This window comes from Ursus maritimus, unplaced genomic scaffold, assembly GCF_017311325.1.
Source record: "Ursus maritimus isolate PB19 unplaced genomic scaffold, ASM1731132v1 scaffold_8, whole genome shotgun sequence".
Classification (NCBI taxonomy): Eukaryota; Metazoa; Chordata; class Mammalia; order Carnivora; family Ursidae; genus Ursus; species Ursus maritimus.
In genome coordinates this window covers 69,080,600-69,093,756 of record NW_024426996.1, presented here as the reverse complement: position 1 = coordinate 69,093,756, position 13,157 = coordinate 69,080,600, and the positions used below count along the sequence as shown (strand labels likewise).

General features: G+C 44.9%; 1 protein-coding gene across 2 annotated transcripts in view; it reads right to left on the bottom strand.

Annotated features, from left to right (window-relative positions):
* Positions 1 to 13,157, bottom strand: part of FAM184B (family with sequence similarity 184 member B) — a 163,039-nt gene that overhangs the window by 105,013 nt on the left and 44,869 nt on the right. The window contains exon 5 of one of the 2 annotated variants that reach the window (XR_005833497.1): positions 11,420 to 11,911. The exons of the other annotated variant lie outside the window; for it this stretch is intronic. The gene's annotated coding sequence lies outside the window, so the exon portion shown is untranslated. Of the gene's footprint in view, positions 1 to 11,419; positions 11,912 to 13,157 lie in introns of those variants that run through there. 2 annotated transcript variants of the gene reach the window in all.

Genomic DNA, 13,157 nt, shown 5'->3' with positions numbered 1-13,157 from the left:
CAGAATGGCTAAAATTAACTCGGGAAACAAGAGATGTTGGCAGGGATGTGGAGAAAGGGGAACCTTCTTACACTGTTAGTGGGAATGGAAACTGGTAGAGCTACTCTGGAAAACAGCATGGAAGTTCCTCAAAAAGTTGAAAATTGAGCTACCCTATGACCCAGCAATTGCACTACTAGGTATTTACCTCAAAGATACAAATGTAGTGATACGAAGTGGCACCTGCACCCCAATGCTTATAGCAGCAATGTCCACAATAGCATTGTGCAATTATGATCATGGTGTGTATTCAATTTCATTTCCTCACTTTTTTATTTACCATAAGTGTTTTTTTCTTCATAAACATAAGTGTATTTTTCCTTCATAAACATCATGCTTACTGTGGGCATAAAATTCCATCATAAATACCTCAATCCTATTTCATTGCTATATACACCTATATTTGTAAGTTTAAGTTATTTCCAACATTTGCTTATAAATAATGGTGCTTAGAATAAAGATTTGCAATAAAGCTTCTTTCATAGTTTGGATATTTCCCTTAGGAGAATTTTTAGAAGGGGAATCCAAGGATGAGAGAGCAAGATTTTAAGAGTAATCGTATGTATCATCAAACTGCTTTTGAGAACAGTGGGACCATTTAGCACGGCCACTGGTCTCCTTCACCACACCCCCACCATTGTTAGGTGTTTCCTCTTCTTTAATCTTAATAAGGTTGTTGGCAAAAATTGTTGATATGCTTCCCATGGTCCTGTTTCAATCCCGTGACCCTTGATTCCCAGAAATGCCTGTCAGACATTACAAACCAGTATCAGAGATATGTAAAAAAGGAGCTGCAACATTTTACAAATGTTCATTAAAGAAGTTTTATACTTTCAATTCATCATGCTTCGGATTTTCCTACAGATGGGTTTCTCATTCTTGGCACTATTGGCATTTTGGGCTGGATAAGTCTTTGTCGTGGGGATTGCCCTGGGCACTGTAGGATGTTAAGCGGCATCTCTGGCCTTGCCCCACAAGACGCCAGTCATTCCCCCTTTCCCCCAACACCACTGTGACAACCAAAAATGACTCCGGGCATTACTGCATGTCCCCTGGTGGGAAATAGCCCCTAACTGAGAAGCCAATGTCTCCCAGGTAGAAAATGGCCTCTAATGGAAAAATACATGGCTCTGTTAGCTCAGGTTTCCATTCCAATATTAGACTTTTATTCTTTAGTATCTTAGACCTGATAGTATCTCAGACCTGCCTGACTAACACCCTTTCTTGGCCTGTCCCTTGCCAACAGAACTCCAATTTCATTCAGCTGTTCCCCTCGCATGGACTCAGGGGGTGGATTAGGACTAATTATACCTTGTCTCAGCCATGTCTTGCAGTCCTGTATCTCTTATCAGTGATTGGTTCTGGTTTGGGTCAGAGGTTCCTCACGCCCTGCCTGGTCCCAGGAATGTATGTTCTGCCCACTGTTCCAACACTTGGAGCCATTTTCAAGGCCGCAGACTTGAGAGAGTAACGTGTTGTTGGGACTGTCTGAACTGAACAGGTGACTGAAACCGTTTAGGGCCTCTACATAAACTTTTTAAGATTCTGGCAGTAGGTACGAAGACTTCCTCATCTGACAGCCACCCACGACAAGCCTCATAGGTAAGCTTCCTTGCTTAGTACACCTGTCACCAACCAACAGAGGGGAGGTCCGCCTCTTTCTTCAGTCCTACCTGTCCTCCACACACAGGGCAGCTTTGATTGTCACCCCAGGAACTCCGAGGTTCCAAACCCACATTAAGGGAGGAAATGTTCTATATATAGCAACAGCAAACACACACACACACACACACACACACACACACAATGCACACAGAGGAACACATTTAAGAACTATGTAGAATTTAGATCTGAAAATTTTAAAGCTGTGAGACATAAAAGAGTAAATGAGAAGACCTCTGGATTTGAATAGGAACACTTAATATCATAATATGTAAATTCTAATGTGCAAGCACAATGCAATCCCTGTGCAAACATCAACAGGATTTTTTTTCTATTCACGTAGAAAAATAAATACGTGAGTAATGCAGGGACTATTTTAGAAATCAAGTGCAAGAAGAGTTGACTATCATATCAGATATCAAAACTTATTATAAAGTTATAATAATTAAATTAAATAACATGGTTCTAGACATGAAATAGATGATTAGAACAGAAGAGAGAGTCCTGATTGCTAAATTCATGGTAAAGAGGGCATTTCAAATCCGTGGGGGAATGGCTGAATCATTCAATAGATGGTACAGGGCAATTGGTTAAGCATTTGAAGAAGAATAAAGTTGGATCCCCACTTCACCCTTGGTATCAAAATTAATTCCAGATAGAGTAAAAACTCAGGCGTGAAGAATAAGACCATATGAATATTAGAAGAAACTGTGGATTAATTTATATTTACTTTATATATTACATAATATTAATTTACAACGTCAGAGAAAAGTAAAGGCCTTTCTAAGCTCCTACTTACCTACTGTATTTTCCTTCTGCGGCTGTAACAAATTACCACAAACTTCGTGGCCTACGATGACACAAATTTATTATCTCACAATTTGGGCGGTCAGAAGACCTACAATCAAGGCATCAGCAGGGCTGCACTCCTTCGGGAGGCTCTCTCCAGTTTCTAGAGTCCACCTGCGTTCCTTGGCTCCTGGCCCCTTCCTGCATCACTCCCATCTCTGCTTCTGTCACCTCAGCTCCTGCTCTGCCTCTTACTCTTCTGCCTCCCTCGTGGGACCCCTATGATTACACTGGGTTGTTTGAGGAAAACAACTCCTCTCAAGCTCTTTAACAATCACATCTGCAAAGTCCCTTTTGCCACGCAAAGGAATATCTTCTCAGGTCTTGAGGATTAGGACATTGACATGTTGGTCAGTAGGGGGAATTATTCTGTCTATCCCAACTACCCAACAGCTGTTCCTTCCTTCTTCCTTAACAGGACCCCAATTATATTCACATGGCCACTGCTCCCCAGTGCAGTCTGGGTGACTCAGGGAAAGCAGACCACACACCCAGCTCCACTGCAGCAATGGGTCTTGACTGGTCCTCTAGTGATGGTTATTGATCCAGAATGGTCATGGGATCTAATCCATTGGTCCAATTAAGAAAGTGGGAAACTAATATTCCACAGTAGATAAAGAGGTTTCACTCTCTCACTGAATAAGAACAAGGCGAGTCACTTCTAGCAGCTGTCTTAGGATAAGAAGGGAGGCCAACCTCAGGATGGAGTCCACACTACAGATGTCAGAGCAGGGACAGAAAGGACCCCAGGTCCTGATGATATTATTGAGCATTGCGATCAACCTACCCCAAATTCTTCCCTACTTTTGGATTTTCTGTTAAAGAAGAAAATACATTTTCTACTTCTTTAAACCATATTTGGATAGCTTTTCTGTTAATTGCCCTAATAGTGTTCTAACTGATACACAATCAGAACACAAAAACCCAGAAGCCGTTAAGAAGAATACAGATAGGGGTATCTGGGTGGCTCAGTCAGTTAAGCATCTGCCTTCAGCTCAGGTCCTGATCTCAGGGTCCTGGGAGGGAGCCTGTGTTGGGCTCTGTGCTCAGCAGGGAGTCTGCTTCTCCCTCTCCATCTGCTCCTCCCCCTGCCCATGCTCTCTCTCTCAAACAAATGAAATCTTAAGAATAAATAATAAATAAATAAACAAACAAAATAAAATACAAGGATATGGATATATTCCACTACATTTTAAATTCCGTAAAGTTTAAACTTCTATGTGGGAAAATTACAAAAATGTCAAAAGACAATAATAAATAGAAAAATGTTTTCAACAAATATGACCAAAAAACAATTACCCGATTTAACAAAAGCTTGTATAAATCTTAAGGATGTGGAACCCGACAGAAGCATGGACAAGGGACTCACATAGTTTAAAGAAAAATAAATGCAAATCAATGAATGCTCAAACTCGCCCAGAATCTTTAAAAGGATAATCTAAACCAGTAGATTACTTCTTAAATTTGATGTCATCTGAGCAGAGGAAAAAGTTTCGGGAGGCTGTTGGTACAGGCGGGGGAAAGAGGCCTCTCCTACCTGTGGATGACAGTCTACATATCAACACAACCTTTGGGGGGGGGCGCCCTGGCAACATCTCCCACAGTTTTCAATGAATCTGCCCTTTGATTCAGCATTTCAGGTGGCTACATCTTGACCCACGATGTAGGTCAAGAATGGTTACTACAGTATCATCTGGAAGGAAAGAAAAAAACACCAACAACAAAGAAAACAACAAGGATGCCCAGGGAGAACCAGATGATAAATTATGGACATTCTGCAGCTGTTAAGTAGGCTGAGCTGGAACTCTACGTGCGGAATGGAAGAGTCTCCAAAATGCGTTAGTATGTCTGGTATAATGGAATAATATTAATGTAATTTTTAAACAGTAATAGCAGTTTACATAGTATGAGCCTTTGTATAAGACTTTAGAAAAACTAGATATGCATAAAAAATATGTATACATTTATAGACACTTACATACATAGCTAAATAATATGGTAGTATAGGTATAAATTTTGTTTTCACAGAAGAAAACACAAGAAACTCCTAATAGATTCATGAGCAGAACTCGTTTTTCATTTTCTACCTCTGTGCATTGTATAAATTGCCTTCCCTTGCATATTTTTTAAAATGGCTCACATTAGTTATCTGAATTGTGGAATAATTTGACATTTTTATTTTTTTATGTATCTGTGCATTCAAGAAAACAAATAAAAGTTATTTTGACAGTTAATTGGCTGGAGAGCCATCTGGATGGTTGGCCTGAAAGCAGACTATGCAGCAGGGTATTCAAGGCCCATTACAATCTGGCCACAGCTTCCCTCTGAGTTTATTCATCTGTTCATTAATTCAGCAAATATTTGCTGAAGACTCACTAGATTTCTTGTTCTGCACGAGAGGCTCATCTCTTCAATGATCACAAGCCACGGACCCTGCCCGCTAGTTGCTCATGGGCTCTTGCACCAATAAGTAGCTACAGTGGGATGTACCGTGCATGACACTGTCATGGGGGAGAGGGCTGTGTGTGGAAGTTCCCAAGGTGGGAGGGGCCTGCTCCGGGAAGGGGGGATTCACAAAGGCTTCACAAAGCCACTTGCGCGTGACCTTGCGAAGTTTTAAGGTAGAAAGGACATTCCAAGCTGAGGGAACATGAGGAGAGGTGGAAGAGAATGGTGTATTTGCAAATCTTTAAGTCATCTGGCATGTCCTGTGCATGGGGCGGGGCCAGGAAGTACTCAGAAGATGAGGCTGGAAAGGCAAAAAAAGGCAGATGACCGATGACCTTATTTATTCTAATGGAAATGGGGAGCCAATGAGGGATATGATGCAGCAGCATCTATGACCCCTGTGTGTTTCAGAGAGGTCAGCAATGACGATAGATTCTAGTCCCATGGTGGCTACAGGAGAGTTTGTAGAAACTGTAATTAATAGTATGGACTGGGTTTGAACTCTCGTTCTCCTACTTCCTAGCTGTGTACTTTGGGGAAAATTATTTAGCATCTCTGTGCCTCAGTTTTCTCAGAGTGAATGTCTAATAATTCCCAAAGGTCTAGGTATCCAACTTCCTCCAGGACACAGACGCCCTGGTACACTACCTCACGGTTCCCCTTGGGGAGAGTTGGAAGACTCAGTACCTAGGGTGTCAGTACCATGAGTTCTTTCTTAAGGGGACCTGATCTCCCTACATTCAAGGGGCTCTGGGCCTAGGGACTGACTCAGGTCTGTAACAGGACAAGGAGCCACGACTCTCAAACAGCTTGATGTAACTTGGGCCTCTGTTCATGAGACCTACAGATAATAAAATCATCAAGGTTGAATTAAAAACCCTTTACACCTCAATTTGAACTAAAAGTACCAATATGAACTCATGATACAATTATATTTAGAAAAATGCGTATTTTATATATCTGCATAGGAAGACCTAGATTCGGTGAAAGACCTAGCTGCAATGAGCACCCTCAGGGTATCGACTGCAGTCTCTAAATGCCATGTCCTACTAAGAAGAAACAAGGGTTGAAATATGTGTGAAATACGTGTAAGTTGTTCAACAATGTCCATCCTCAAATCTGTAACTCAAACCCTGACCTCTCTCTTAAAGGACCAGTAAAAATATCCAGCTGCCTCCCTGTCATCTTGACTTGGATGTTTCATGGGACCTCCAAACTCAACATGACATAAACAAAACTAAAGACCCCCCACCCCAACTAAATCTGCCTTGCTACTAATTAGCTGTGTGAGCTCAGAGAAGCCTCTTAGCCTGTCTAGTCTCCAGTGTGTGAACTGAGCCAGTGACTAAATTATGTCTAGGTCATTTCCAGCTGAAGGAATGTGCAGGACTAAAACTTGTCTCCAGGGATGCCTGGGTGGCTCAGTGGGTTAAGTGTCGGCCTTTGGCTCAGGTCAAGATCTCAGGGTCCTGGGATGGAGCCCCGCGCATGGGGCTCCCTGCTCAGTGGGGAGTTTGCTTCTGCTTCTCCCTCCGCCTCTGCCCCTTCCCTTCTGCTTGTGCTCTCTCTCTCTCTCAAATAAATAAGTAACATCAATCCTACAACCCTGAGATCATGACCTGAGCCGAAATCAAGAGTCAGGCGCTTAACCAACTGAACCACCCAGGAGCTCCAAAATAAGCCACTTTAAAAAGAACTTAGCCTATGTATTAGCCTGTGTAGCCTGCAGTATATTTGGCTGAAATTTCAAATAACCCATAATTACTTTCACTGATGGCTCATGCATCCTGGACCCAACCAGCCCAGTAGCTAACTGCCTGCCTCCCTGTAGCGATAGCCAAGGACCTGTCTTTGTTGTGAAGATAATTTAGATGACTGGTTTTTCTCAGGCCAGGCTTTTGTATCTGTTTCAGAAATGTGACAGGTGCAATTTTTTCCAAGGTAAGAGGAAGAGATGGTTTTGACCTCTAGTGACGCATCTGTGGAAGGGTGACTTGTCATTTTTATTGCATAAGTGAGGGTGCTCCCATAGGAAAGCGAAAGGGGCGATAAATAAGATTCTTGGAGGCTGTTAAATGGCACTTGGCAGGAGGGAGGCCTGAGCGACAACCGCATGCTGCTCAGGGACCACCACACGCCTCCCCTTTCTATGGCACTCGGCACCAGCACGTGGATCGTGGTGTTTGACCTCCCTGTCTCTCTGTTCGGATTGTTCACCTGATTTAAGGCGTTAAAAAGCAGAGTAAGGTTAAGAACAATTGGACTAAAAGATAATTGGGAAAAGGTGGAGAAAAGGTGGGTCCGCCTCTTGAGGCCAACTCAGAACTTCCCCCAGGCAGAAAAGATAGCACATCCGAAACTCGGTTTGTCTTTTCTCAGAGGCAGTTATAAGTCTGACATCAGCTGGAGCCTCCTAGCCTGTCCCTGAGAGTCAAAGGACATGTGACTTGAACCCCCATTCAACGTACAGTGGGAATCTCAGCCCCAGCCACCTTTGGGGCTTTTGGGGCACTGGCTTCTGTTTCTCCTGGTCCCTTCTAGCTCCCATCCCTGCTGCCACTGGACTCATTCCCTCTAGGGATTAACTAGTGGCCCTGGTGTGCTGTCCTGTTTCTGCAGACATTGCCAAGTGGCGGACACCGCCCAGACACTTTTGCTCTCCCAAGAACGACCTCTACGGGGGTCGGGGTGGCAGACTTGCCTGCAACGTTGGGAGAGGTGTTACGTTGGAGAGCATCAGAGCTCAGCAAGCAGCTACAAGCTGGTATCAGGCATCTAGGTTCTTAAAGTTAACTCGAGAAAATCTTCAGCCACTTGCTGTTGTGTTTTTAATCTACTTGCTATGTCATTTAGTTGCCATCCGTATACATCAAGGTAGGTACTGCTTCTAATATTTGTCAGCTGAAGAATCGAAGGAATCTGTTAGGTAACTTTCTAAAGCTCCGGACGGTTCATGACATACAAGTGATGTGAATCCCGGCGTGGCTGACTAGGGGTCTTTCCCTCCATCCCATTGCGGCCTCCCAAACAGCTCAGGATTTCATAACATGCCTGTTTGTAAAGAATGCATATATACATTCTCACCTGAGTCTAGCAACAGTTCAATGAAGGAAAATGCCCATTTTAGATGAGGAACTGAAGCTCTAGAGAGGTGAAAATCCAAGGTCAACCAGATATTCAAATCAACAAAACCATTCCAGCCTGCCCCTGCTCTCCACAAATAAATACATGAACAAGACACAGGCAATGCATTTCACGTTGTCAGGTAGTGCTAGTTGTGTGTGAATTGTCCTTTTATTGTCCAGAGCACTTAGAGTCTGAAAAGACCTCTGGGAAAATGGGAAGCCTAATCCCTAGGTCCCCCTTGGAAACTCTGGTTTACCAGCAAGAACCACCACCACACTGCCGCATATCTGCACAGAAGTCTGCTGGACTTCCTGGAAGAAATGTCTTTTCTCCAGGGGACTCTGTGACTTCCTATTGAGTCCTAAGATAGTGAACTGAAGGCTCTTCAAAGTCCAAAGTTTGCTTGAGCCCTGAGTGAACAAAGACCTCCCACTAAGTCATTGATTTCCAACAGAGGTTGATTGGAACCACCCTCCCACCCCACCCCCCCCCAAGGATACAGGGCAACTTCTGGAGACATCTTTAGTTGTCTGGGGGAGGGCTACTTGTATCTAGTAAGTAGAGGCCAGTGATGGTGCTAAACATTTTACAATGCACACAACGGCTTCTCAAAACAAAGCATTATTTGGCTTTGACTGTCAGTAGGGCCCAGGAGGAGCCACCCTGCTCTAAGCCTAATGCCTGGGCTCCAGCCTGGGCCCTGGTTGACTGATAGCACAAAGCAAGCTCACGGCGGCAGCCCTCATAGTTCTTTGACCTAAAAACCTCAGAAACATGTACTTGCTCCCTCATAGAAGGGACCGTAAGGAAGCTGAAAACATGAAAAAGCCTTCTGGGCCCTGTCTAGGGTGGCTGAACGCCAGAGGGGAGGGATGTCTCCCCACCTTCAGGAGAGCGAGCTGGGCAAGTGGCAGGAACATTGGTGGGGTGGACTGAGGCAGCTGAGGAGCTCCTCTTCCCACGGAAAGCAGATGGAAAAGGCAACCAGAAGAAGCAGCGAAGAGGCACAGGGTTCTCCCTGCAGCAACCCTGAGGCGCACAGGGGCAGTGGGTGCTGTGCCTATTAGATCCTTGAGACAAGGAGTCCTTCGGGAAATCCACAGGGGTGATCCAGGCAGTGGCAAAGCTGGAGCCAGACCCAAGTCTTCCGATGATGTTAGGGACTGAATTGTGTCCCCTCCCAGATCCATATGTTGAAACCTAACCCAGAGTATGACTGTATTTGGAGAGAGGGCCTGTAGGGAGGTAATTAAAGTTAAATGAGGTCATAAGGGCAGGGGCCCTAATCCAATAGGACTAGAGTCCTTATGAGAAAAGGAAGAGACACCACAGATCTCTCTCTCCACATGGGCACAGAGGAAAGCAATGTAGACAGCAAGACGAGGTTGTCTACAAGCCAGGAAGAGACCTCTCACCAGAAACCAACCTTGCTGGCACCTTGAACTTGAACTTCCAGCCTCCAGAACCATGAGCTAATACATTTCTGTTTTCTGTTTAAAACCATTCTGTGAAAGCCATACAGTCTGTGGTATTTTGCTATGGCAGCCTGAGCTGACTAACGCAGATGCCAATGCCTGGCTCCCTGCATCAGGCTCTCCCCCCCGTGGCCCATCATTCCAATGACAGCCAGGTCACCAATGGCCATTTACAATGGCTTCTTTTTCAGGACTCGACCATCTTCCATCTTTGCACCACTTGCCACCAGTCAACACTCCCTCTTGAAGGCCTCATCTCCCAGATGAAACACCAGCTTCACCTGTGTCTCCCAATACCTCTCTCAAAGATTTCTCAGGCTCCCTTTCATAGGGTAGCAATTGCGAAGGTTCTGTTTTTGACAGCCCTTTGTTCTAACTGTACAAATTCTCCCTGGGAAAGCTGCCAAAAGACCTATTTCCACAAGGACTTTTAACAATCTCCATCCCAATGAACGGAAGGACCCAGCACAGAACCAGCTTATGCTAAATATTTACTGAGTGAAAGAGTAAACGAACAAATAAACAAACTATCCCCTATAAGTGGTAATTCCTAGTTTAGCCCTTTTTTCTGAGCTCCAGCCCTGCTGTCTGAAGGGCTGCCCACAGCTGCATGACAAACTCCCCCAAACTCAATGACTTACAACAAGAAGCATTTTTCCGTATGTAGGCTGACCATGGTTGAGCTGACCTAGGCTGGGCTTGGCTAGAATGGATCTGTTCTACGTTTCAGATTTTGAATCATCTGGGTTTGGCTCCACGTGATGAGAGCTGGATTCAGGTCTGGGAGCAGACTATAGGGACAGTGGCCACTCAGCACACGGTTTTCTCATATCAGCTCTTCTCTGAAGATAGCATCTCATGGATGTGACTATGAACCACTTTTCATGGAACTGATACTAGGACCCACCAAAGGGGACAGAGGTCAGTAAATGAGTTACTGATCAGCTTTTGTTTTCCTGAGGCCTGGTTTGGATTGCATTCGCTCATACACGCATACACACACACACATAACCCTATACCCAGTTCTAATCTCCCCACTCATATTTATTTAGGCTGTCGCCAGATAATTTGATAGGCTTCCTTAGGACAAATGGGCCCTGCTCCAGGAGGCTGAGGACAGGAATAGCAAGTCTGGACAGGCATACTTTGGCAGCACAAAGAGGAAAAGCTTTGCTAGATGAATGTCAGCCGTATTGCTGGCTCTTGCCTGCTGTATTAATTTCTCCTTTAAAAGAAAGCTGACCCATTTTTTCCAGCCCACAGCCCTAATGGACTCGTATTCAGAGGCCATCCTTCTCCCACATAAAGAGCTGTATTGTGTTTAATGATAAGCCTTTTAATGGAATTTGCTATTTCTGGGTCTCTGGGAAAATGCCATTAATGAGCTTGCGAGTGCAAGGAAAAGCAGATGCTCTGGGGGCAGACTTCTCAAGGGCGGACTACCCTGGCAAGACAACAAACAAAAACCCAGAACATAGGTTCTTTCTCACTGTCTTGGCACTGGTTTGGCCTCACTAAAACAGCGATCTAGACCAACTCTGTCTTCAAAATGTCAAGGTATCACCCTTAGCCACCTCCACGCTACCCACCCACCAACATCCTATCTGTAGGCCCCTGAGTCTGATGTCACCCACAAATTCTTCTGTCGTCCTCATCATAACAACATCGTCAGCAGAGTGCAAAATTAGACCAAGACCCATGGGTCAACCAGGGGGACTAATATCTGTCACTCCTTCAAAACCTGTAATTGGTCAAAGCCCGTTTAAGAGACTGAGCACAACATGAGGACGACAGACGTAAGAAAGAGGCAGTCCACTCTAGCCTGGAAGGTGGCAGTTTTAATAATAGCAAAGGGAACTTTCATTTGAGGCTGGTCTTGGGTGACTGCAAGACAAACGGACCCCCACACCCACCCTCCAAATTGTAAAGGTTTACAGAGGCCCTAACTGGGTTCAGTCATGGACATGATGTCAGTTTTTTCAACACGACATCGCCATCTCAAGGCTGTGTCCTTGGGGCAGCCTCTGGGAGTGGTAAAGGCAAACAGAACCCACATTTTGAGGATAGGAGAGGGGGTGAGGAGTCTCCAAGAGCTTGAGTCCAGTTCACAAGTCTGCTGGTGGTCATGTCTTTTTGATGATGGTCCCCAACAGTGCAAAACTTCTCTTGGGGGGGGGATCTTCCATCTTGGCATCCCTTGGTACTTCCTGGGATGTGCTGGCACCTCTTACACTTAGGGAGCTTTGCTGGCACACACACCCTTTAATACGTCTCCTGCTGGCACTCCCTGCGTCCCGGCACTCATGGAGGGGCTAAAGATATATTAAAAGGGTATAAGAGGAGGTCCTGGTCCTCAAGAGTTTAACACTTCAAAGTAATCCAACTCATATTACTGACTATTTTTTTTAAAGAATTTGTTTATTTATTTGACACAGAGAGAGAGAGAGCACAAGTAGGGGGAGCAGCAGACGGAGGGAGAGGAAAAAGCAGGCTCCCCACCAAGTGGGGAGTCCAACATGGGGCTCGATCCCAGGACCCTGGGATCATGACCTGAGTTGAAGGTAGAGGCTTAACAACTGAGCCATCCAGTCGCCCCATTCCTGAGTACTACTGAGAGCAGGGCACTTTGCTAGAAGCAGTTGAAATTTCAAAAATGAGGAAGACAGAATAGAGAGAATCCAGGTTACCTTTAAGTCTTGCTCAACCTGAGGTCTGCAGTATCACCTGAGCTGGTTTACTTTTAATTTTTTTAAAGTTTGTATGTATTTATTTGAGAGAGAGAAGTGGAAGAGCACAAGCAGGGGGAGTGGCAGAGGGAGGGGAAAAGCAGACTCCCCGCTGAGCAGGGAGCCTGAGGCAGGGTTCAATCCCAGGATCATGACCTGAGCGGAAGGCAGAGGTTCACAGACTGACCCACACAGGCGTCCCACCTGAGCTGGTTTAAGATGAGATACCACCTCACACGGTCAGAAAGGCTAAAATTAACAATTCAGGAAATGACAGATGTTGGCGAGGATGCAGAGATAGGGGAACCATCTTACACAGCTGGGGGGAATACAAACTGGCGCAACCACGCTGGAAAACAGTATGGAGGTTCCTAAAAAGTTAACTATAGAGCTGCCCTAGGACGCAGCAATTGCACTGTTAGGTATTTATCCAAAGGGGACAAACATGATTTGAAGGCACACCTGCACCCCAGTGTTTATAGCAGCAATGCCACAATAGCCAAAATATAGAAACAGCCCAGATGTCCATCGACAGATGAATGGATAAAGAAGATGCAGTATATATATACAATGGAATATTACTCAGCCACCAAAAAAATGAAGACTTGCCATTTGCAACAACGTGGATGGAACTAGAGGTACTATGCTAAGTGCAATAAGTAGCCAGAGAAAGACAAACATCATGAGTTCACTCATATGCAGAATTTAAGAAACAAAACAGAGGAGCACAGGGGAAGGGAAGGAAAAATAAAATAAGATAAAAACAGAGAGGGAGACACACCATAAGAGACTCTTAACTACAGGAAACAACCAGGGTTGCTGGAGGGGAGGG